Genomic DNA, 27,861 nt, shown 5'->3' on the forward strand with positions numbered 1-27,861 from the left:
AGTGTAGGACAACAGGCTTTTCAATTGGCTGATTAATTCGACATTTTGTGCGTAAAACAGAAAATGAAAACCTGGGCTAAAAGAAATTGGGCATGGATTAGTCCGTGTTCGTGGTCACCTATACTTTCAGGCCAGATTTCTTTCTGTATTTTCATTGCACATTAACATTTTACTTAGCATGAAAACGCTCGTCAAAACAGATCAAGCCCCAAAAAACTATACATTAATCAGGATCCCATGCAGAATCCTGTTTCGTTTACTAGGCTTTAATTATTGCAAAATTTTTCTTAAATATTAATCTAGTTTTTTCGATATCAGACCGTTTTCTCCAAAGGATGCCCTGTCCTATTGGAAACTATTTCTAAGTGTCCTATTTCACTGTTTTATTTCAATACTCCCCTCTCCTATCCGAAACTATACCACAATTCCCGACACCTTTAAAGTCCTCTGAAACTTAGTCTCCTGACTGTAATTCTGATCTTTTGTTATTATTTATCTAAAATAATTCATTTAAATATACAAATTAAATTAAAAATATTTAAATTGTCTACGGTTTTTAAGTTCATTTTTAAGTCTTTTTTTTTTCGAAATGGAGTTTTTCAAATAAAAGTAAAGTGCCATATTGAAACGAGCAGGCGTGAAGTTATGCAAAGATTAAAACCTGAAACGAACTGAAATTTCTTTGAGTTAATGAAAGAAAACCGAAAATGAACAGAAATAAAAATGAATAATCAGATCAAACATAATAATAACAGATGGATAAATGAATATATCCCAAAATTTTGGAATTACGAGAAAAATAAAATACGTTTTAAACAGTTTCTCTTTCATAACTATAACATCGAAAAATAAACAACTGGTGAGACTCAAAGGAATTAATATCATGGTATTTCAAACAATCAATATACTTTTTCGTGAAGCATGTTTCCAAGCTAATTTATTTTCAATTAGGTTTCTCTTGACCCGGGGACTTAAGGCTACAAGTTTCAAATTGTCAGGGACAACAAAATTCTGTGGCCCATTTCTGAGCCTTCTTTCCTCTAACACTGTTATTCTTCCGATCAAAGTGTTTGGTGCACTTAGCCCAGGCAACAACCTTTGGAAATTTCAAGCCATTAAAAAAAATTTGCCCTGTTTTGGGAATACCATTTTGGGTGGGGTGGCTGCACCCCAAGCTAAAGTTTTTCTTGTACATTAGGACCCAGTTGGCCAGGGACTTCCAGTTTCGAGCCGTTCAGCTAGAAAGTTTATTTGCTCTTTTTAGGGCCTTATTTCTGGTGAATATCTTTTTACTTATGTTTAATGAGTTGGGGTTTCTTGATCCAAGGAATATATAGGTTTCAAGCAAATTGGAAATAAATTCCTCCCCCTGATTATGGGTGCTCATTCGCCCAACCTGTAAAGCATTGCATATATTAAATGCGTAACCTAACCTAACCCAATCTAGGTATCTTTTATTCCCCCTAAACTCCAAAAAACTAAAGTTTACATATAGCTCCTTGAGTGAGAAACCCCCTTGTTTATACAGCGTCTAGTGCATATCTCCAGTTAATCCCTGTCTGATCTTCAATACAATTCTCGCATGCTTACAGGATTCTAGACAAGTAACAAACATTTTTTCCGTCAAGCAGGATTTTTTTTCTACTTTTTAATACATAAGGATATAAGACCTTTATTATTAAGTATATATTTTATTTTTTGAATCTTTAAGTTGACGTCCTTGTTAAACTTATCATTTTGGCTACATGCTACATCTAAAGGACTACCCACGTTAAATCTGACCATTTACAAAAGTACTTTGCATAAAATCATAATCTGTACTCAACCTCTTATTTTGTTCAAAAAAGAATCAGACATTTCAAGCCAATATATCATTTATCATGCCCAATTTTCAAAGCCAATTTTACCATGTAGTATACCTTTGGGGCTGCAATCGAGTGGTTGTAGAGAAATAATAATGCTTTACCACTATCATTGATATGACCGTTTTGCAACGTTTAAATTTACGTGAAAATTATCTTCACTCAAACCTGTATTTCCTTCGGCACCTTTAAATTTGCATATTTCTTTTTTCTAAATGATAGTTTGGATATCAGTCTAATGATAGCTATACTGTGAAGTACTGAAACGGTCATTCAAACCCATGCCTACACACAGGGAAGAGATGCCCCCGCCTTCTGATATCGATTTGAAGTACACCCTTAGAAAAGTTGTAATCGGACAATATATAAAAACGCATTTTCTTCTGATCTTAACCCCTCCCCAATCTGGAAAATATATTCCAGGACCCCCTTCCTCAGAGGATCAGAACTTTTCCTCACCTGTGCTCGTATTCATGTTTAAGTTAAAATCTTCCTTTCCATGTTTTACAAGGGACTCAATATTCCATGGCCGTATCCAGAGAGGGAGAATTGCCGGGATTGCCCCCATCTCCGAATTTTTTTTCTGATTCGTCAAAAAGTAGCAGACTTACATGTGAACAAGTTATTGTTGTGCTTTAGAATGATTTTTTGCCCTCCCCGCGAACAAAATCCTAGATATAGATTTGCTAGACTGCACTCTTTTTGGAAAGCAGTAGTAGACTCAGGATCTTGTTTTGAAGGCCGTTCAAGATGGTAAAAAAAAAAATTGGTTTATGTTTAGACCTCGCATGAAATAGAAAGAGTGGCTGGGAATAAGTATGAAACAAGATAATGAACATGGCAGGCTACTGACAAATGCGTCAACAACGCAAGTTCTGCCCGAGAACAAAACGTTATTAGGAGCAATCCTTCATTATTACCCAAACTGTTTGTGTCAGATTGCTGATTAATTTGGGCTCTTGCTACGTGAAAGCGCACTTTGCACAATGTAGCCTTTATACTTTTATAGAATATTTTATTTTGGGTCTCTACAATCATTTATTATATGTGCAATCATAAATTCTGGACTAACAATCCAATCATTCTCGACTAACATCAGGTATTGAAACGCTTCAATTTTGAGCTCGAACTAAACAAATTTACAAATTGAACTAAACAAATTTCAATTTTGAGCTCGAACTCGAACGAAGTTTAAGCCGCCTCCCTCTAAACAAAATCCCATTTTCACCACCCCATATATATATATATATATATATATATATATATATATATATATATATATATATATATATATATATATATATATATATATATATATATATATATATATATATATATATATATATATATATATATATATATATATATATATATATATTATATATATATATATATATATATATATATATATGTATATATATATATATATATATATATATATATATATATATATATATATATATATATATATATATATATATATATATATATATGTATATATATATATATATATATATATATATATATATATATATATATATATATATATATATATATATATATATATATATATATATATATATATATATATACATATATATAAAGTATCTTACTTACCAACACATACAAATTTTGCATCTCCCGTGTAGCCGTCAAGGCATCGGCACATGAAACTACCAAGTGTGTTCGTGCATGCGCTGTTCGCTCCACAGTTAACATAAATGCCCTTGGATATCTCGCACTCGTTGACGTCTAAAAATAAATTAACGTAGTCTTAATTTTAAAGTGAGTTGAGGTCTACTATTCTCTCTCCTTCTTTCTCTCTCTCCCTCTGTTTTTCTTTCCTCTCTCTCTCTCAGCCTCACTCTCAATTTCACCATCTCTCCCTCTATCATAATATCATATGCAGCGCTATTGCGCTGCCTATGATATTTTATTGCGGGTCTCTACAATCATTTATAACATGTGCAATCATAAATTCTGGACTAACAATCCATCAGGTATCGAAACGCTTCAATTTTGAACTCAAACTAAACTTATTGATGACCCTGTTATTAATGAGCTGGATTAGTGGGAATAATACGACTTCAATAAAGAGTACTGTTGCAATCTAAGCTCCGATAGTTGACTTAAATACAGCCAGTAGGAATATTGAAAATTTGCTTCATTTTCAGTATGGTAGAAGGCTTCAAAATTAAAAACATGATCCATGTCCAACAAAGCTGAATCAAACAGTTCCTGGTAACGGACTATAAATAAGGAGTGACCCGGCTCAATAGTAACCAAAACTAAAAAACGGAATTTTGATACCAATAGATAATCAAAAGAATCGGCTTATTTAGCTGATTTCAAATCTTACCCATCAAAGGTTACAAGCCTGAGAAAATTTGCCTGATTTTCGAAAAAAGAGAAAACACCCCTAAAAGTCACAGAATCTTAATGAACATCACATCATCGGATTTAGTGTACCAGAGAATCCTATTATAGAGGTTTCAAGCTCCTATCTGTAGAAATATGGAATTTTGTATTTTTTTGGCAAGAAGAAAGATGACGGATGTGTGCTTATTTGTTTGATTTTTTTTTCCTTTTATTTTTATTTTTCCTAGGGGTGGTCATACCGACCTAATGGTTCTAGGATACCGAGAGAGGGCTCTTTCGACCGGAAATTAAAGGTGCTAGTGCCCTTTTTAAGTGATCAAAAAGATTAGAGGGTACCTAGGCCCCTTCAAACGCCCCTTTTCTCTCAAAACGACCCGATCAAAATTTTGAGATAGACTTTTTTTCAGAATAGTTGAAAGGCCCAATAGCTATGCCTTTGAAGGTATCATGACTCCCCCCAAAGCCTTGGGGAAAGGTCTTTAACATATAAAATTTATCCATTGTTTACCTATAGTATTTGTTATTGGGAAGTATGCATACATTTTTTGGGTAGGGGGGGGGGCGAATTTTCTGTTAGGGGGATTTTCCAGGGGATGAATTTTTCGGGGGACAATTTTACTGTAGGGGAATTATTCAGAATTCCTATACGAAATTATTCTGATGTTTTGCTTTCTCTTTGCCGACTCAATTTTACTCGTGGAGATGTTAAGGGTAAATCTCCGGGGTAAATTTTCACCAGTATTGAATTGTTATACATGTGGAGGAGGGATTTTTCCATGGAGGTGAAACCAGACTTCCTGGCATTATTCGAAAAACGATCAGAAATTAAGTAAAAAAAAAAAAGTTTCTGCAACTGAAAGTAAGGTGCAACATTAAAACTTTAACGAACATAAATTATTTCGTGTATGAGGGGGATTGCTCCTCCTCAACACCTCGCTCTTTACAATAAAGTTTGCATTTTGTCCCAATTGTTTAAGAACGATTCCTGAAACACAAGGTTCGTTAAATTAGAACAGTAAGAAGATTTTTTTCAAAAGTACTAAAAAACTTCAGCGTAAAGAGCGGGGAGTTGAGGAGGAGCAACCCCCCTCCATATACTTAACAATTTCTGTTCTTTTATCAGTTTTAATGTTGCTCCTTACTTTTAGTTACAAAAAAGATTGTTTTTTTTATTTAACAGAAAAAAATAATCAGAGCAGAGCCGTATCAGTCTACTCAGGGGCGATTCTCCTGCATTTTTATTTGGGGGGGGCAAGAGGGGTCCATATCTGGATAGTCAAAGGGTAAGGGATGTATAATATTTTTTCTCCACATTATTGGGGGGGCAACTGCCCCCCCTTGCCACCTCAAAATGACGCCCCTGAGTCTACTATATTGCAAACTGAGGCTTCAGGGTTAAACAGAAGATTATCTTCAAGAGATTTATACCATTATCTGCAATTTTAGCTCTATTTTTATGCTAATTTAAAAATTGTCAGGAAAACTTAAACAAAGCCCTTTTAAATGCTCTGACACCACCTTTGTCAGAAATTCCAAAATTCATTAGTGAAATTCGAAATGTTCTTAAACGACTCTGAGCTGAATCTACTTAGTTACAAGAGCCACGTAGTCAGAGTTCCAAGGTAAAACGGTCAGAGCAGCGTGACAAGTCGTGACAACGGAGAGTGAACCGCTTCGAGTTGACTGAAGTTCAACTTTAGACTATTAAAGCCCAAGGTTCGTACGTACCCATAGTATCCCAGGATATTAATTGAGATGCCTTCATTAAAATAATGTCGAAGACCCTAGCGAGGAGACGTCATGACTTGTTCAGTATTTTTTCCATGCGTCTGGATTTTCGTTTACCTTACCAACGTTTTTGCTAATTGTTAAATAGCTGTGATTTATTTTATTTTGAACTTTTTTGCCAGTAGGCCTACCTAGTCGTTCTAGTTAATAAAGATGTATCCTATTCTGTTACATTGTACTCTAAAATATTTGGCTCCGGTAGTTGGCCAAATTAGATGAAGTATTGAACTTAATCGACGGCCTTGAAGGATTTTTCCGTCAATTTTCTTCTTACCAACTTACGAGAGGCATGTTCAGCTAAATCAGTAATTTCGTTTTGAATTTTCGACCCCCTACCTTGTAATCATCTTTTTGAGCCCCTTTGTAAGATTCATCATTATGACTATTTCCTAGCATATAAGTTTGCACGAAAACTTTTTTTTTGCAGTTTTAGCTATAGGCCTACGGACTTGCGCTTGTTGAAATGTTTTGTTAAAAGGTCAATAACTGGAACACCTTTATATAGTGGATTTCAAGGGAAGGAGATATGAACGGGGGAGAAAAGGTTAATTGTTGGTAACTCGAGAAAGATAATATTTATTTTTTGTCAATAAAAAGCTCTTTCCGAGTGTCCATACCTATTCAACCTGCACGTCTAAATCACTTCTTAGTCATCAAAGGTTTTGAGCGGGTGTATAAGCTAAGTATGACTATCGCTTGAGTTATATTGGGCTCAGATATTTTCGAGGATTTAACTGAATCGGCTGATCTGACTAAGAAATGACAAGGGTAAGAAGTCCTGATCGGGTAGGTAGTTCTTAGATATCTACAACCTGTTGGAGATTGACACATGATAATTGTTTTTTCTCTGTTATTTCATTGTTGAGATCTTCCATAGAGATACGTACTTGGTGGTACCATAGTTTAGTGCGTTTTACCATTTCTGGAGCTATCAATAAAAAAGTCACTAGTTACAAAAACTTCTAACGATAATTGCCCTATTGATGACCTAGAAATTGGATGAAAGGACATAACTTTCTGAGAAGCACATACAGTTGTAAATCATACAATAGATAGATTTTACGGTACTCTTCTATTAACCGGACTCTTTTATATAGTGCCAGTTTGGTTAATGCTAATGAAATATTATAAAATATGATGAATATATGATAGTTTCGAAACAAATTTGGGCTATATATTTGCACATTAGGGGGGGGGGCAAAGCATAGCCTATATTAAATACATAACCTAACCTAGGTACCCCCCCTAAACCCCAAAAAACAACAATTTATGGTATGTTTGCATTATATGGGCCTTTCTAAAAAGTCAGCTTTGGTTAATGCCAATGAAATAAAATAAAATAAGATGACTATATAATAGTTTAGAGACAAATATGGGCTATATATTTGCACATTCGGGGGTGGGGTGGGGGGCAAAGCATTGCGTATATTAAATACGTGACCTAACCTAACCTAGGTACCTTTTTCCTCATCCAAAAAACAACACTTTAAATATCTTAAATCCACGCTAGACAAAGTATTTCTCTCAGCCGTGTATTGAATCAAACAGTTCGTGGTAACGAACTGTAAGTAAGGTGTGACGCAGCTCAATAGTAAATAAAGCCCTAAGAACTGGAATTTCGATACCAATAGATGCATCAAAACAATTATAATTTTTCGCTGATTTCAAATATATAAATTTCATCAAGTTTAATCCTACCAATCGAACGTTACTTGCCTGAGAAAATTTGCCTTATTTTCAAAAAAAAGGGGAAAACACCCCCAAAAAGTCATAGAACTTTAATGAAAATCACACCATCGTATTCAGCGTATCAGAAAACCCTGCTGCGGAAGTTTCAAGCTCCTATCTGAAAAAATGTGGAATTTTATATTTTTTTTCAGAAGAAAGATCACGGATGCGTGTTTATTTTTTTATTAAATAAAAAAAACAATTTTTTTAAACTTAAACTAAGGAGCGACAATAAACCTTAAACCGAACAGAAAGCAGGCCGTATATGAAAGGGGCTGTCCCCTCCTCAACGCCTCGCCCTTTACGCTAAAGTTTTTTATTGTTTTAAAAAATAAAGTTGTGAGACAGAGTAAAACTTTAGCGTAAAGAGCGAGGTGTTGAAAAGGGGACATTCCCTTTTATATAGGAAACAATTTTAATTTGTTTTCAGTTTTCATGTTGCTCGTTACTTTCAGTTAAAAAAAAACTTGTTTTTTTAATTTAATTTTTGAACGCTTTTAAGTTAATGCAGGCTTTTATTTTTTCCCACAATATATTAATAGTTACAACAACCTTTTAATATTAATGTAATTTTATTTAGTTAAATGGCTTTCCCGAAACTTGTTTAATTATATTTACGAACGTTTTTATTAGTAATAAATATACGTAACTTACGAATTAACTTACGTAACGAACTTCTATATTCATATATTTTTAATTTGTTTATTAGGTGGTTCGCCCCCTAGTCAATACCTTGCTCTTTAAGCGAAAGTTCGAATTTTGTTCCAATTCTTTAAAAATGACAGCTTAATCACAAAGGCCGTTAATTAGAATAAATAGCTCTTATGAAAGTACTAAAACATCTTTAACTTAAAGAACAAGGTATTGACTATGGGGTGATCCCAATCATATATTTAATATTTTCTGTTCGTCTGAAGTTTTGATGTTGCTGCTATTGCAGTTGAAATACATGTTTTTTTATATTAAATTTCTGATCTTTTTTTAAATAACGCTGAGAAGTCCGGCGTCCCCTTCATAGCAATGTCCCTTACCCCATCAAAACTTCCTTCATGGAAATATCCTCCCACATAACCCCCGAACCACCCCCCCCCCCACTACCAGGAAAAATCTCCCCTGAAAACGTCTGTATACTTCCAAATAACCAATACTATATGTTAACATTGGGTAAAGTTCATAACTTTCAGCCCTCCCCCGGGAATTTCGGGGGATTAAGTCATCCTAAAAGACATACTTATTATATTTTCGAACATGATGAACAAAATGGCTATCTCAAAATTTTGATCAAGTGACTTTGGGAAAAAAATGAGCGTGGGAGGGGGCCTAGTTGCCCTCCATTTTTTTGGTAACTTAAAAAGGGCACTATAACTTTTAATTTTCATTCTATTGAGCCCTCCAAAAATATTCTAGGACCACTGAGTCGATACGATCACCCGTGGGGAAAAAAAAACAAAAAAAAACAAACAAACAAATAAAAACGTACCCGTGATCTTTAGTCTGGCAAAAAATGCAAAATTCCCCCTTTTTGTCGATGGGAGCTTGAAACATCTACAATAGGGTTCTCTGATACGCTGAATATGATGGTGTGATTTTCATTAAGGTTCTATAACTTTTAGGGGGTCTTTCCTCCTTTTTTCGAAAATCAGCCAAATTTTCTCAGGCGCCTAACTTTTGATGGGTGAAACTTATATATTTGAAATCAGCATTAAAATCTGATTCTTTTGATGTATCTATTTGTATCAAAATACCGTTTTCTAGAGTTTCGGTTACCATTGAGCCGGGGCGCTCCTTACTTACAGTTCGTTACCACGAACTGTTTGAGTTATTTATTTTTTTGTTGTTTGTTTTTGTTTTGTTTTTTCCCAGGGATAATCGTATCGATCCAGTAGTCCTAACATATCGGAAGAGGGTTCATTCGAATGAAAATTAAACGTTCTAGTGCCCTTTTTAAGTGACCAAAAGGATTGGAGGGCAACTTGGCCCCCTCCCACGCTAATTTTTTTCCCAAAGTCACCCAATCAAAATTTTTATATAGCCATATTGTTTAGCATAGTCGAAATTCTAATAAATATGTCTTTGAGGATGACTTAATCCCAAAGAGCTCCCGGGGGAAGGGCTGGAAGTTATGAACTTTGCCCATTGTTTACATATAGTTATTGGTTAATGGGAAGTATAAAGACGTTTCAGGAGGGATTTTTTTCTGATGGGGGGGGGGGGGTGTCGGAGAAGGGGGTTATGGGGGGGATCCTTCCATGGAGGATGTTTCCTTGGGAGAAGGGACATTTCTACGAAGGGGGTCCCGGATTTCCCAGCATTATTTAAAAAACGATCAGAAGTTAAATAAAAAAACTAGTTTTTTCAACTGAAAGTAAGGAGCGACATTAAAACTTAAAACAAACAGAAATTATTACGTATATGAGGGGATTCGCCCCCTGGTCAATACCTCGCCCTTTTCGCAAAATTTTTTTTTGTATTAATTTCAAAAGAGCTATCTATTCTAATTAACCGGCCTTTGTGATTCAGGAGTTTGTGATTCGAAAAAAATTCGAACTTTAGCCCCGTAAACGACAATCCACGAAAAAATCTAGCGTAAAGAGCAAGGTATCGACTAGGGGGCAAACTCCCTTAAATACATAATAAAATATACGAATATAGAAGTTCGTTACGTAAGGTAATTTTTGAGTTACTTTAGAACAAAATTTCGAGAAAGCCATTTAGCCAAAAAAGTAAAATTAATATACAAATTTTGCTTTGATTACTCTATTACGATGAGCCTAAATCAAAGCTGCATTAATTCAAAAACGTTCAGAAATTAGATAAAAAAAAAACAAGTTTTTTTTAACTGAAAGTAAGGAACGACATTAAAACTTAAAACGAACAGAAATTATTCCGTATATGAAAGGGGTTGTCCCCTCCTCAATACCTTGCTCTTTACGCTAAAGTTTGAATCTGTCGCAAGACTTTATTTTTTAAAACAATAAAAAACTTTAGCGTAAAGAGCGAGGTTTTGAGGAGGGGACATCCCCTTTCATATATGGAATAATCATATTGTAAAAACGGGTTTTTCAAAGCGTCTCTGCCGTTTGACTGTAGCATCTCTTGTTGGACTTCTTTAGAGGGGCCCATATAATGCGAAAGTACCCAATTTAAATACAGTTCTTGCCTTTGTTTATATCCCAGAAGGCATTGTAAACCTGTTTTCTTCACGCGTCTCAGTCTATTTCGTGACTGGTATGCATTGCCGTAGATAAAAGAGTCCGGTTAATAGAACAGTACCCATTTTTCGGATGAAGTCTTCGTCCGTGGTGACATCATCGTGTACGATGGGAACGGTGAAGCTAGTGGGAAATTTAGAGGAAGGGTAAGGCTATCTTGTTTTAGCGCAGTTTACTTTCGGGCAGTTTTCACTCACATTTATATGACTTTTTTGGAATAAAGTCTTCACATTTTTAGGTTACGATACGTTGATTAGGAGAGGGAAGAAAAGATGATAAAAATTATAGACAGCCCTCCCCTCATAAATCCTCGAGCCGCTACTGGATATAACCATATTAACGGAACTGAAGGCTTTTCACAAGGGAGTACGACATTTTAATGCTGCAGTAAAGTGTTGTTATCAATACCGTATCCAGTGGAGGGGGTAGGGGGTTTGACCCCCCCCCCTCGATTTTTTTGTCAGACTCGAAAAAACCCAACAAAAAGTGAATATAAATCAATTTTTGATGTGTTTTCTAAAGTTATTTTTAGTAAACCACCCCACCCCCGAAAAATCTTGAAAAATCCGGGGTACTTACCTGATTGTTATATAGGCTATCTGTAAGCATATGTCGTCATGCTCAAAACAAAGAGGTGTAGCTCAAATTTTGATAACTTGAAAAGGAAAATAAGGTTTTGAAGCTAATGTGAAAAGATCTAATGTGAAAGATTTAAACCTAAAATTTTACTGCCTGGCTGAGCTTTATTGTTTGATTTCGGCACATTATTCGGTAAATTATGCTAGATCGAGGTGGCATTTTAGCTCGACGCACTAGAATACTGTTCTCAATCATGGCACGTTTTCTCTACTTTCTATACAGCTTATTCGCCTCTGCAAACGCGATCCTTGTGCAAAGGTCTAGTGGAGAAATCCTTCGGACTTTCTGTCTTATTTTCAAAATAAGTCTGGGATACGCCCTTGCACCAGTACATTCCCTCCTGTTAAGTGACTGTTCAACATCGCTATATGTTGTTGGAGGCTCAGAGGCTGTCCTTCAGAACTTTTTCCCCTTCCGTGTTCGGCACCAGTACATTACCTCCTATTAAATGACTGTTTAGGAATGCTATAATTTGTTGAAGTTGAATAGTCGGAGGCTGTCCTTCAGTCTCTTCTTTTTTGGGCACCAGTATTTCCTCCTATTAAAGGACTGTTCAAAGTCGCTATATGTTTTGAAGCTGGGGGCTCAGAGGTTGTCCTCATAGCTCTTCTGTTTTAGGCACCAATGCATTCTCTCCTATTAAATGACTGTTAAAAATCGCTATAATCATGCTGTTGGAGGCTTAAATACTGTCCTTCAGACCTTTTGGTCGTTTTGTTTTGGGCACCAGCACATTCCCTCCTATTAAATGAATGTTCAGAAATGCTAAAGGTTGTTGAAGTTGGATACTCGGAGGCTGTCCTTCAGTGTCTTCTTTTTTGGGCACCAGTATTCCCTCCTATTAAAGGACTGTTCAAAGTCGCTGTGTGATTTGAAGTTAGAGGCTCAGAGGTTGTCCTCCAAGCTCTTCTGTTTTGGGCACCAGTACATTCCCTCCTATTAAATGAATGCTCAGAAATGCTATAGGTTGTTGAAGTTGGATACATAAAGACTGTACTTCAGCCTCTTCTTTTTTGGGCACCAGTATTTCCTCTTATTAAAGTACTGTTCAAAGTCGCTATATGTCTTGAAGTTGGAGGCTCAAAGGTTGTCCTCCAAGCTCTTTTGTTTCGGGCACTAGTGCATTCCTTCCTATTTAATGATGGTTCATAATTGCCATAGGCTGTTCAAATTGGAGGCTCAGAGGCTTTCTTTGAGGCAGCCTTCCACAGAGAACACTGTGGAAAGAAATCTGAGAAATTGCAACGCAATTTTGTTTGTTCTTGTTAAATAGGAAACAATAAAATAAAGTCATATCCATTGAAGCTAAAAATAGACTGAACTATGTAAAACACAATAGACCGAACATAGTATAAACATTACAAAACGAAACAATAGTAAAAAAAGAGAAAAACGAGGATTATACAAGCCAGTGAAACATATGAACTAAAATGCAAATATTTCGGTCAAGACCTCCGCTTGACCGTCCTCAGTGCAGGATAATAACATAAAAATTACTAATAAAACTCCATGGGTACTACAAAAAATTTTTTTTTTCAAACCTTGAAACGAAACTCAACTAAAATTTGAAGACACTCTCCATGTAACGGTGAAAGGGTAACTGAATGAAAAAATACAGTACTGAATGGGAATTCAATTTTTTAATTTATACAGAGAATTTTTAAAAGCTAAACGCTTTCCAGCTAAAACATCATCACAGATTAGGTTAGGATGCAAAATGTGATTTTTTTTTATTTAAGTAAAAACGATTAGGATTAATTAGTTCATTATAATTGGGACTTAAATAGATTTCTCCAGTGTCTCTATTGAGAGCCACCTTTTGGTGAATGTACTTTTTCATCTCAACTGCCCCCGTGAAAACTTGGATGAGACCTTTAACAGGGGCAATAATGGAGGTTTTACCAAATGAAACGACATGGTGCGGGTTGTCATAAACATGCTGAGCCAAGGCGGAATCAAAAGTCTCAGGCCTTTGGCATAGCTCCATAGCTTTGTCGATTGAGGACCGGTGTTCCAACAATCTCTCCCCCAATTGCTTATGGGCTCTTCCAACATAGAAACAGCCGCAAGAACATAGAGACCTATAAATACCAATGCCCAAAATAGGGCTCGTTTTATCCTTACCGCTGTTAAAATAGTTCTCGATTTTATTAGAATTTCTGAAGGTGACATTTAAGTTATGTTTTTTAAGAATTCTTTGCAATTTGTCACCTAATTTACGAAAATAGGGCAAAACAGTAAAAACTTTCTTATCACCCACTAAAGGGATGATATCCGTTGGAGGTTGTGGAGATGATAAATCCTTTTCTGCCTTTTTTTGTCTTTTCGTTTGCCTTTTAGTTGCGTTTCGTTTCAAGGTTTGAAAAAAAATTTTTTTTTTATAGTATCCATGGAGTTTTATTAGTAATTTTGATGTTATTATCCTGCACTGAGGACGGTCAAGCGGAGGTCTTGACCGAAATATTTGCATTTTAGTTCATATGTTTCACTGGCTTGTATAATCCTCGTTTTCCTCTTTTTTTACTATTGTTTCGTTTTGTCATGATTAGCCAGTCTGGTCTTAGAAATTATTTAGTATAAACATTGGAGATATTGAAGTGAAGAAAACGTCATTTCGTGTTTTTGCCCCTGAGGTATCCCGTATACAACCAATAGGGCTATTAATAATTTTAGATTTTGCATTATTTTTATCAGTATGATTGTCTACCTACTACAATTTGTCTTGCGCAGTCACCATATAAGATATCACCTGATTAACATGACAGATAGATGAGTTATGATATTTGTTTATGTTTCTGTAACCGGCCGAAAAGTTACCATTAACTTATTATTCGAAGTTTATTATAAACAAATTTAGCTTAACCATCTACGTATCGGAAAAAAATTCAGTGTTAAACCCTTACTAGCACCATTAATGGATTTATTATAAGTGAGTTGATGTATTGCAAATAAAATGGCTATGATGTGCGTCTTTTGAGGTCGATATCAGCAAAACGTGCAATCGAACAGGTTACGCGATGCGTAGGTTCTACACATCCGAGCTGCTGAAGCTGAAACACTGAGAAGAAAGGCGACAGGATTAATGAGATGGGTGGGTTGGAGCAAAGGGCATGGGAAAGTGAAAAGAGTCGGGTTGGAATCTTCGGAGATATAAATTTTTTTTAAACAAAGTTTTTCTCAGGGAAGTAACGAGCAAATTTGAAACTTAAAACGAACACAAATCTTTGCTTTAGTTTATCGGAGAGAGCTCATACGAACGGAATTTTTCCGCTCGTTCGAACGCCCATTTTTTATTCAAAGACATCCTGTCAAAATTATAAATAGCTACTTGAATCAATATATTGAAAGGTCTAATAACAGTGCTTTTGATGACGTCATGACCCTCCATAGTCCCTGGGGAAAGGTCCGAAAGCTACACATTTGGCCATATTGTTTACATATAGTATTTGCTATTGCGAAAAAAACGACAATTTTTAGCGGTATTTTTCTGCGGGGAGGGGGAGGATTGTTTAAGGGCAGAATTTTCCATCAGGAGTAAAGTTTCCGTGGGAAACTTTCCTGGAGAAATGATAGAAGGGGTTTTGAGGATTTCCTGGCATGATTTGAAAAACGGTCAGAAATCAAATAAAAAAACAGGTTTTTTCAAGTGAAACTAAGGAGTAGCATTAAAACGAACAGAAGCTATTCTGTATATGAGGGGCGCTGTCCCTTCCTAAACCCAAGCTCTTTACGCTAAAGTTTGACTCTTTGTTCTGATTCTTTAGCAAAGACTACTCAAACACAAGGGACATTGATTTGAATGAAAAGTATTTTTAAAGAACTTTAAGACTTCAGCATATGGGGGTTGAGGAAGGGGCAGCCCCCTCATATACAGAATAATTCCTGTTCGTTTTAAGTTTTAATGTTGCTCCTTACTTTCACTTGAAAAACTTTTTCTTCTTTTCTTTTGTTAGAAAAAGCGTTCTCTCTTTTTGGGTGCAACGATATGGTCTTCTGCTGACTTGGCGTAAATATATAGAAAATCGATAATTCACTTTCCCCTTTGCTTAGTGTCATTGCATGTCAAACTAATTATATTTTGACGGATTTCATTAGAGAAAGGGACTAATGAACCAGATATAATCGTCAAATTTGCGTTTCTTGATGATAGACGTTAATTGCGGTTGTGATGTGCGAGGATGGTAAATTTGTGTTGCTTGTCCTTGAGTTTCTAAGGATCATTTTTTAAATTCCCAGGAAACATGTTTCAATATCCCTACGCCAGGAATTAACGCTTAAAGGGTGGATTTTCTAACACGATTGTTGATAATGACTGAGCTTTCTCAGCAAATGAAAGTAATTTTGAAACCCAGTTTTGATTAAAATAAGGCTGATTTTTTAATTTGATAGTATCATAGTATGTAAATAAAAAGTAACAAAGTTTCCAAAGTATCTAAATAGAAAGTACCAAAGTATCTAAAATATCTAAAGTACCAAAGTATCTAAAGTATCCTAAGTACCAAGGTATCTAGAGTACCAAAGTATCTAAATAAAAAGTACCAAAGTATCTAAAGTACTAAAGTACCAAAATATCTAAATAAATATCTAATTGGTGCTCTCTAATACCATATGCCTTTTTTGGGATATTTTAATTGAAAAAATGACCAATTCTCCCCCCCTAGATTTTGAAAAATACATTCCCCTCCTCCCAAAATTTTTTAAGAATTCGCGCCACTGTGCATATGAAGGTATTTTTGTTGGAAATTATTATTTTTATTTTTACTATTTTTTTAAAAGATATAAATGGTGTTGTAAGTTTCCGCTTGAGGAATTGCATCAATTGGATTCCATTTTAGAGTGGTAGGCACATTAAGAAATGTAATGTATTTGAGCAATAGGAGATGAGCCATTGTTCACCAGGGATGCCACGTATAAGGGAAGGGGGATACCCCCTTCTTTTCACCCAGTCAGTAAAAACATTTGACCTTGTAAAATAGTGGCACGAATTGTCACAGTTCTACCGGCTCAAGTTATTTTCCGTTAGGAAAAATAAGCTAATGGAAGTATATGACAAAGAATGAGTATAAGAAGATCAGCCTCAGTCGTTAAAAAACGAAACATTAAGTAATTTTAATAGCAATATCACTGAATTCACGTGGTAAAAATGACCATCCAGTTGGTAAAATCCATTGCCCCTCCTACCAAACATTTTGGCTAGTGATTCCTGTGCTGTTCACTACTGTAGGAAGTTACGGATAGAATTGTAAAAAATTTAAGGCAGTAACACGATTCCCAAGGTCCTCTGTAGGTATCTTCTAGGTTCCATCGAAGGCCCTAGGTGAAAGTGACTTCTAGTGGCACTTGGTGCCTCTCTTGGTGAAAGTGCCTTCTAGCATCCAATATGTTGATTCCAAAATTATTATATAACCCATGCCCATTGACAATCTGGATATGGACCCATCTTTCCCCCTCTAATAAAAATGCTGGAGCTACGCCCCTGGCAGCTAATACTAATAATGCTAGACTAGAACACAGTTCTAATTTTTTTTTCATCTTAGTATTGAAGTAATGCCCTGTTAGAGGTTAAGGTATTTTATTGGTTCGAAAAGCAGAGTAGGGTTCCACCTCTTCTAATCTTCTTATGTCTAAATAATGAGGATAATAATGAAGGACAGATAGGGGTACCCTCTAATCTCTTCTATTTTACACAAAGCTAAATCTACTATCCGCAATTCTTTAGTAAACTTCTTTAGGTCATAAGGTTGTGGAATCCTTATGACCATTATCAGAGGATAAACTCTAGCGCTGCCTATAAGCAAGGTCGTACCCAGGGGGAGGAGGTTAGAGGGGTTTGAACCCCCCCCCCCCGGAACGTTTGTCTGACTCGTAAAAACGTAACAAAAATGGATATAAACTAATTTTTTAATGTTTTTTTTATTTTTTTTGTGTGTAAACCCCCCCCCCCTATGAAAAAAAATATTGACTAAAACCCCTCCGAAAAAAAAAATCCTGGGTATGGCCTTGCCTATAGTAAAGAGTCATAAGTCTTCAACGTATTGTTTATTATTTTTCCCCCAAGAACGACTTCATATAGAAGGGGTGATTGTATAAACTTTGGAGGGGGCTTATTTGATCGCAAATCGAAAGTTCTAGTTTGCTTTGTAAGAGTCAAAAGTTAATTAATGACAAACTTCCCTTCTCTTGTCCCTTTTTGCCACACCTCCCCCTATAACAAAAGACTGTTAAAAATTTGAGAAAAAGTCGAAAGGTTCAGTAAGTATCTATGCTTCCTAGTATGACATGAACCCCACAGGCCCTGGAGCAAATAAAAGCAACAGCTAAGGGTACTACGTTGAAACTTTCAGGGAATGTTGATGGAAATATCAAACTAAATCAAAAGAAGTTTTGTGCATTCAGATTTTCAGAAGGGAATTTCTGAAATGTCTCAGGAATGGCTTATGGTATTAAGTTGAAACTCTGAAGTTTGAATTGGATGTTGAACTAAATCTATAACACTATGTGTAGGCTAGCCAGGTTGTCAAATGGGAATAAAGGTAAACATGTATGGAACGGCTAACGGTATTAAGTTAAAACTTTATGGAAATGTTGACGGGGAAGCTCAACTAAATTAAAAGACATTCTGTGCATCCATGTTGTCCGAGAGGCGTATCTTCATAACCGTTATTCCATCAATTAAGACGGGTTTCAGTTTCGATCTATTACCAAACCCGTATTTAATCAATAGATTCTCTAAGGTAATTTGAACATATATTTTTTAGCAAAATTTCCCTCTGCAATTACTATTTTTTATCACTGGTATTTCCTTCCATATGATTAAGTGATAGTGGTAACTGCACCCACTAATATATATTTTCCAAATCATCTATTCTAAGTGTAACATAAGAAGGGTGGCTTTTGAAAAGGACGACAAGGGAGAGTAAACATAACCAGTAGGGTGAGATGGACATCACAAATTGCATGTTTATTTTCTGTCAATCTTAAATGATCTTGTCACTATGGTATGTGAGTATTTATAGTTCTGCCTTCTACCCGGCATTATTCAGACTAATATGCTCAGAAGGTTTCTGACTTAAGGGTTTGCCCATGGTCTACTTGTACATTCCAAAGATTAAGACTAAAATGTATTCATTTTATCAGAATGGGATACGGAAAAACAAAACAACTTCCACATTTTCACACTTTTCGAGGAGCTCAGGAGCCCCTGAGATTCCTGTTTTTGAGTTAAGTAGGCGCACATATACAGACAAGGGGTGTACTTATAAATAATGACACACAAATCTTTACTTATTTTTTCATGCTTAATTTTTCACACACACATAAAAGACAGATTTTACATACTCTTTCCTGGCTCAATCTTGACGAAAAAATAATATTATCCAATTAGCTTTATTTACTTGCAAAAAAAAAAAAAAAATTCACACTTTTGGAGGAGCTCATCCTTTATTTTTACATGCTTAATTTTTCACACACATAAAAAACAGTTTTACATTCTCTTTTTTGGCTCAAACTTGACGTAAAAATAATAGATGAATACAATAACGGATAAAAGGCAGATTAATTTTGCTTCCTTTTCCTACAAAGCTCTGCGAAAAAAAATTATGATTGACTGCAGAAGATTTGACAATTAATGTAAAAAAAGGGATACTTTTGTCTTTAGTCACCACACTCAAGATCTTGTATCGCGAATATGAGCCAATAACCGGTTTTCATGGTCTTTATACCAGATAATATTAGCTTCGGCTCGATGGGAAACTACATTGTAGCTATATTTTAAATAAATATTTAGTTGGTATTTTGGTTAGTTTAGGTGAGGTATTTAATATAATACGGTCTGGGCGGCCCCCTTCCATAATTCTTTGTTGTAGGTTCCATAATTTAGTTGATAAAGTATTATATTTTCATCATATTTTATTTCGTTAGCATTAACTAAACTTCACTTCTCGACAGAACTTGAGTGTGGTGGCTCTAAGACACAAGTACCAAAAAAAAGAAACCAATGGGACAAAAGCACACTTTTAAGACGTAAGCAGAGGAAAGGGTCTTTGTTTGGAGGTTACCCATTATTTTCTTCTGTGCATCAAATTGTTTTCTGTGCATCATGGACTCATTGTTAGAGGAAAATTACTGCAAACATAACTCGTGCTATCATAATATTTATAAATATAAAATTAATTAATAAAATGTTATTCATAAAATTGGTACTTGTCGGTTATTAGAAACACATTCAAGAATTACGCTTACGTTACATCTCTGAAAACCTGTTTCGTAGCTACAAAAACAAGTGGTGGATGATACAATAAATTGGACAGAATGCATTGGACTTGTATAATTTGGGCTATATATCTACACATTTGGGATGGGGGTTAAGTTAGGTTACATTAGGTTGGGTTAGGTTAGGTTGGGTTAGGTTTCTATAATTTTGTTTCTAAAGTAATATTTTATCATCATGTTTTGTTATTTTTCATTTGGATTAACCTAACTTTACTTCTTGGAAGTGATTCCAAGAACCGACATGTACCATAAAATTATATGGTACTTATCTGTTATAGCGTCCCCACTAAAGAACTACGCTGTGTAAAACTCGAGAACAAACCGGTTTCATCCGTCGGTATTAAGAGACAATTAGCTTACGCTCAGTGGAAAACAAGTGGCGGGCGACAGAGCACATTAGACTTGCATAATTTGGGTTATATATTTGCACATTAGGGGGGGGGGCTTAAAGTATTTGGATAGTGTGAAGTCAGGAAACAATTCTTACTTCATAATATGCAGAATAACTGTAGCTAACACGTTTTGCATGTCGACCCAGTATATTTTATCCCCCCCCCCCCACCCTCCACTTTTATGTGCAAGAATAGCCCAAATGTTTTCTAAAATATTATGTTTTCATCATGTTTTGGCATATTTCAATAGGATTAATCTAACTTCACTTCTTGAGCGGGGTCACTATAACAGATACAACTACTACTACTAACAAATCACCGCAGCACCAGGCCGCCTGAGGCCAAAAAAACTATGCACGCTCCTCCTCCATCCCAATCTATTCAAAGCCTCCCTTTTTACACCCTCCCAGGAAGTTCTCATTCCCTTTAAATCTTTCTTTATGACGTCCTGTAACCCCAAACGAGGACGACCTGCTTTCTGTTTGACCCTAGACAGCTGGCCGAAAAGGATGATCTTTGGTAATCTGTCATCTTTCATCCACAGAATTTGCCCTAGCCATCTCAACCTTTATCTCGTTATAGCCCTAGAAAGCAGGAATGAACCACACTTTTCGTACAACAACAGTTTTAAATACGATCAGTCAGCCGGGTACCCAGAACAATCCGTAGGCAGTTTCTCTGGAAAATATCTAGTAAATCTTCATCCGCTTTTCGGAGCGCCCGTGCTTCCGAGCCAAATTTGATCGCTGTCATCACTGTACCTTCCAATATTCTAATCTTGGTTTGCAGACTTATTTTCCTATTCTTCCAAACTTTTTTTTAACTGTGAAAAAACACCCTGAGCCTTGGCTATTCTGCTTTTAAATCTTCACTGCTCCCACCTCTTTACTAATAATACTACCAAGGTAAGTGAAGCTATCCACCTGATCAATCTTTTCGTAACGTCACCTTCTAATCTTCACTTATTCCTAGCCTTAGTGACTTAGTCTTCTTAATATTAATTTTCAAACCTATTCTAGAACCCTGAACTCTCAAAACCTCTAGAACCTCATTCATTTTGCTCACACTTTTTCTATGATGCTTAAATCATCAGCATAATCTAAGTCCAGGAGAGTTTTTCCTCTCCACTTGATTGCGTGGTCTTCCATTGCCTTTCCTGTGCTCCTTAAAACAAAGTCCATCAAAATGATCCATATAAAGGGGGATAGAACACAACCCCGCTTAACTCCTGATTTAATACGAAACCAGCTGCTAACCTCATTTCTTACCTTATCCGATGTAGTGTTATTCTCGTACATAGCACTAATCACTTTAATGTATTTGTCTGGTATACCATACAAGGATAAGACATTCGCTAAAGCTTTAGTATAAGTGAAATTAAAAGTTTTCTCTAAATACATAAAACTGAGGACCGGAGGTGTTTGACAACTAAGGCACTTCTCAATTATTAACCTAAGAGCGAAAATTTGGTCGACACATCCTCTACCTTTTCTAAAACCGCACTGTTCTTCTCTTAAAACTGTCCACAGCGTCTCTCAGCCTAAAAAACTATCATATTACTAAATAATTTGCTACCTACAGAGACCAGACTAATGCCTCGATAATTACGACACTCACTCTTATCATCTTTCTTATACAGTGTTTTAATTAAGGTGTTCCTAAAATTGTTAGGTACTTCCTCTTTTTCAAAAATCGTATTCATAATCTTCAGTAACTTTTTTTTAACCTCAGAGCCGCCACTTTTAAGAAACTCATTTACCACACTATCAGCACCTGGAGCCTTATTATTTTTTAATCCTTTTAGTTCTGTCGCTAATTCTTCCTCGCAAAACAAATTTTCCTTCACATCCAAGGTGTCACAAACATTTCAAGGTATGACAGAAAAGTACCAATTATATTATAAAATCCATAATTATAAAATTAATAATATAAAATTAATAAAAAGATGCCTGTTGTCATTTATTTGGAACATATTTAGCTCTTAAATGTTTGCCAATTGCTAATGGGCATAAATCTTCTTTGCTCAGAAATTAGTTTTATATATAATGTCCAGATAGGATCAAGTTGTTAAGGATGTAGACTAAAATTAACTTATTTATTTATATTTGTTGATTCATTATTTGTTTTCCGTTCTGTGATTTTTGGTTTATAGGTGAATTATAGGTTAATTAACCGAACGGAGTTTTCTTCTTATATTGTGGTAGTAATCATAGGGGGGCAATTTCCCCAGGTGGTAAAAACTTTATTTACGTCTCTGCCTAGCAAGTAGGATCAAGTCATATTTTTCTTATATCAATTGTCAAACGATATTCTGAACATCAGATGTTCTAGGGTCTATTAGCTAAAAAAAAAAAAAAAAAAAAAAAAAAAAAAAAAAAAAAAAAATAGGTGAATTATGAACATATGGTAATAACAGGGCTCCTACGTGGTCACTATTTCAACTAAAAGTCACTATTGTCGAGAAATGGTCACTAAAGTCACTTTCTTATGAAACTTGCGAAGTTTTTTTTTCAAGAATTTGTGCTTCCTGGCGAGTGCTAAACCGTTTAGAGTGAAATGATTCGAGAAAAAAGGTCATTTTTTTTCGCACTGTGCGGTTTTCACTTTTAGAGACTGTTCCCAAGTAAATAGCTGGTCTCAACTCAGGTACATTTTTTGTGGACAGATGGAATATTTTCAGCTGACAAGTCAAGTTCCAATTTTGATTTTGAACCAAAACGGTAAGGCTACTGCGCTACTCATCATCTCTACTTGGTATAATTTCAACAACGGAAGACTTTGTTATCACCGTAGCATGAACGGCTGATGGCTGTCTTCTTGTATTCATTGGAATTGCTATTCTGTTGTTTTTTGTTTACTTTTTTTACGTAAAGCTGTTGCATGTAAGTGAGACCATCGAAAGGGATTGACGACCTTTGTCACTGGAGTCCGAGATTAGGCTATTACCCGATGTCCTTTTAGAAGGAGGTAGATAGAGATCAGGTTGTGTAGTATAATTGTAGTAATTCAAAGGTTGATCCCATTTGCCTTCCCCTTAGTACAATTTCATGCTTAACCTGTGCTGTTCCTTATTCACGAGTTTCGATCTGGTGGCACATCTGATCCCTCATCAAATATAAAACTTTCTAAATAATCTTATATCTGTATCTTTGATGATTGTAAAGATGGCAATGTTCATGGAAATAAGGTTTTTCTGGATCAAACCTGTGATAAAATAAAGATATTTTTTGTTTTTGATTTTCACAAAAAATTGAGCTTATATTCTAATTTCCTTTTCTTTTTTCAGTGACTTCATACTGAAGAAGTGAGACCTGCACAATTGGGTAGTACAAATATTTGAAGGAACGGCTGTCAAAAGACGATCCCACTAGTTGACCCTATAAAGATTGGTATTCTGAAGTGCCCAGGGATCCGGCTGTATTTCCCTGCTTCTTGCGTATCTCTATATTGAGCTGCTCAAAAGGCATACAAGTCCTGGAGCAGCATGCTAGAACAGAAGGTCATCAGTAAAACGTGTGCAATAAATTAAATCCTTTGCCACCACGGATGGAAGTACCTTCTCACGCTAACGCTAGTGCAGACTCTTTGCCTTCTAACTCTCACATACCCTTCGTCTGTTTGAAGGACAACACTTTGAAAGCTGAATTTATCGGGGCGCTGAAAACGTCCTTGTCGAATCCTCCTGCTTTATCTTTTGATGGTTTCGCAACTACCTTCAAAAAACTTTTCGGGGATGGGATACCCAAGGAATTTGCTCTTGGAGCTTGCAAGCTCGCATACATCATAACCGACGCTTTGTTGCCTCTTTTCAAGAGGATGATCTCAATGGTATCTACTACGTTATCGAGTTTCATGGGACGACAAACGAAGCTAGTAAGAAAGAGCTTCATGTTCGAGTCAGATTCTTTTCTGAGAAAGTGGACAGGCTTGTCAGCTGTCACCTAGCTACCTATTCCAATTGTCACGCAAAAGCAGAAGATTTAGAACGTGAGCTTATGAAGGCAATTGATGAAGCAAATTTAAGCCTCAAAAACCTTGATTGGGAGTGACAGACCTTTCGTTAATAAAAATGTTTGGCGCTTCATGAATAGTGAAAATGTTCAAATAACGAAATCAAAGCAAAGAATTGTTAGATATTGGACATGCAGGATCTATGTCGTCCATAATGCTTTCCAAAAGTGCCCAGAGGCTTTTGTGGACGATGTTTCACAGTTGATGATCGCAGTGTACTTTTATTTTTTTGGGCTGGCCCGGTAGATTAAAGGACTTTCAGATGATACAGCAATAAATGAATGGAAAAACTGTATGGTTTATAAAGCACGTGCCCACCAGATGGTTTACACTTGGCCCAGCTTTGTGAAGGGTTCTCTTGGAATGGGAACCATTGATTGAGAACTTTTTGAAGCGTATCCCTAAGAAAAACGAAAGAATTATGAATTCGAACTCGTATCTGTTGATTCCAAATCTGCGCTAAGAGTCTAACCTTGAAGACAGAGTTGCAGTTTGTTGTGGACAGTGCTGACTACTTCACAGAGTTCACTGAAAAATTTCAGCAGGAAGAACCACTGATCTATCTCTTATTTGTGGAGCTAAGGGAGGTGATAATAGTGCTGTATGGATGGATTTTGAACGAAAAAGGTGTTAAAGCAATCGATAAGAGGCTAAATGCTAAACTATTTGATAATTCGTCAAATATGAAGGGCCTAGTGGACATCGTGTTGTCTTATGATTACCTGAAAGATGTTGAAGAACGTCGCAAGAAATCTTTCTTGATGAGGGCACGTTAACAATTCAGAACTTCAGCTTCCTGCTTGCTAAAAGACATCTCGAACAGCGACTATACCAGACTCCTGTAGAGCTTCAGATGCTTTCATCCCACAAAGAGAAAAATAGGAAGAAGTTCGAAAGATATTGGCTTCTTAGCTTCGAAATCGCAAGTCGGTGTCTCAAGATTAGATGTTTTGGATGACGAGTGGAAGCTCATTCACCTTGAGAAGGATCCAAACTTGGATCCTTACTTGGATTCCGTTACTATAACCATCTTGTAGCTCAGCGTGAACGTGAGAAAGCTCAAGAGGAGGCTATAAGAAGGAAGCGAGAATCTGACCAAGAAGAATTTAAACTGCTATAACAGCTAAAAAAAAGGAAGGAAAAACTGTCGAATCTGCAGGTAGACCTACAAACACAACGAGAAAGATATGCGTCAAAACAAAAGGTTGCCGACAGTTTGTTAAAAGATGGAGTTGATATGCTGAAAAAAGGGATCGACCGAAATCATCTGGATGAAATCAGTGTCCCCCAGCCTATCCTGGAAAGTTCTCGGGTAATAAAAGATGAATTGAACTGTCATACCAACGACGTTTCAACTACAGGAAAAAATTGACAATATTCACAAACAAAAGCAAGCTCATCACATCGCTGCTGAAAAAGAAATCTAAGGAGAACTGATCTCATGCTCAAAGCTTAGTTTGATACATGTACCTGATTTTTTTTTTCGTTCCTACAAAGATTCCTTTTTTGTTGCTATTCATTGTACCTTTATATTGGAAGTAAATAGAAATAAACGACGAAGATTTACCTCTAACCCTGTAAACTGATATTACTTTGGTCACATTTTCGTGGCATAAGTAACTTTTTCAACTTTTTTAGAGTTGAAAGTGCGTAGGAGCACTGTAATAGTAGGTTATAAGGATGGTTGGGATTTTTTTTCTGAACTTCAAAAAAATTAAATAAACTCTATGCTTAAAAACTTGTCTACGCAGGCGTGTACGCATAGGGTGCATTAGAGATAAAATTTTGACGATTCAACTTAAGATTTCTTACAATTTTCAGAATTTTCCGGATATCCCAAATCCCAAATACGTGTCAGATAAATCCTAGATACGTGTCAGTTTGTGTATACAAACAGAGGAAGATGGTCGTAAATTCTATGAATATCGTAATTGGTAAATTAAAACAGTGGCTTCAACCTTGTCTATGCTTTAAGTATCTCCATCAGTTGGTTCAGAGTTTCCTCGAGGGAGCTCTAGGAGTCCAACTTGTTTCCTTCCTGTCGTTGTGCTCATCAAACTCACTCGCCAATGATAATATTGACCTGAAATCTCACCTTTTATTTATTTTAAGCAATGTAAGATCACTTGCATGTGCAAGATGTTGACAGGTTTAAAGCTAAATTACTATAATTAAATGGACCATTTGGACTTCCACTCTATCATATGATGGGCTGGAAAGGCAATACCGCATATAAGCAGATAATGCCTTACAGTATACCATAAAGGCGAAAACATGCTTCAACAGTAGGACTCTGTTTTGTAAGGATGTTTTCATGGTTGCAGCAGTAGCTGCAACCTAGTAAAGAGCGAAACACAACCCATAATAACAAAAACGGTACTCTTCTGAAATACAGGACACACGAAAGGAAGACCGCATTGAATCTCAAAGCCGGTATTGATAAACAGGTTTCCGCTTCATAGTGAGGTATTGCTCAGTCCGTGACAAAACTTTAAGTTTTAGTTTTTTTGGGGTTTAGGGGGACTAAAAGGTAGTTAGGTTAGATTAGGTTACGCATTTCATTTATGTTATGTTTTACCCTCACCCCCCCCCCTATTATGCAAATATATAGCCCAAGTTTGTTCATAAAGTATTATATTTTCATCCTATTTTGTTTTATTTCATTAGTATTAACCAAACTTCACTTCTCGCATGTGTCCTGTACTCCTGAAGAGTACCAAAAAAACTATTCATTTAATGTGATTCAGGTATTTTATAAGTATATTTTAAGAGGTTTATATTTAGACCTAGTGGGGTGATTATTTACCCAAACAAGCTTTGCTTCAGATTTTGTTATGTTTATTGTTGATGAATAAACCCTCTCTTTTCGTTTAAGAAAAGTAAAAGTTAAACCCTAATATTTTTTTTTTGGCGGAAATTTGAAAGAAAAGGTGTTCTCTTTGAATCACCACCCTCGAAAACTATCATCTAGAGGTTATGGCCCCTCCCATCTTGAAATGGTAATGTATCCGAAATTGCTGAGACTTCCAGGAATTAATATCATTAGGTTAATATCATTATATATTAAACACTCAATCCACATTTATTTGTTCTTTTCAGTAGTCTTGGCAATGTCGGTCATTTTCTTTCTTTCTTGTTGTTGTTGTTGATGGTCTGACAGTTAAAAAACCAAACTTCTTGAAATAAGAATTGGTTTTGGTTAAGCGCAAATGATGCTCTGACCTTTAGAAGGCCTGATAGGCTTTATTTCCACCCCATTTACTGGGCTTCTATTCGTTTTTTATCTCATTTGTTCATTGATAGGGATTTCTGTTCATTTTTAGTTTGAGTTACTATTCGACTCTAGTTTTGCACACCTTTCGTTTATTCTATTTATTCAATGTAGCTCTTCATTCTTTTTTTTTTTTGAAAAACTTCTTTTGTGGAATTTTTTTTATTGAATTAATAGTAGAATCCAACTTAAAGTGACCAAAAATTCCCCCTCATAAAAGTAGAGTTACAGCCTTCCTCAAAGTGTCCACGACTAAGAAGTACTTTTTGTGTTTCGATTTAAACGAAGAGACCATCCCAGAGACCCTA

General features: G+C 35.8%; 1 protein-coding gene across 3 annotated transcripts in view; it reads left to right on the plus strand.

Annotated features, from left to right (window-relative positions):
* Window positions 1-27,861, plus strand: part of LOC148944029 (inactive tyrosine-protein kinase Dnt-like) — a 190,152-nt gene that overhangs the window by 36,188 nt on the left and 126,103 nt on the right. The gene's annotated exons all lie outside the window — the stretch shown is intronic.

Source organism: Artemia sp. Qi Xiang Cuo, chromosome 14, assembly GCF_049724085.1.
Source record: "Artemia sp. Qi Xiang Cuo chromosome 14, ASM4972408v1, whole genome shotgun sequence".
Taxonomy (NCBI): domain Eukaryota; kingdom Metazoa; phylum Arthropoda; class Branchiopoda; order Anostraca; family Artemiidae; genus Artemia; species Artemia sp. Qi Xiang Cuo.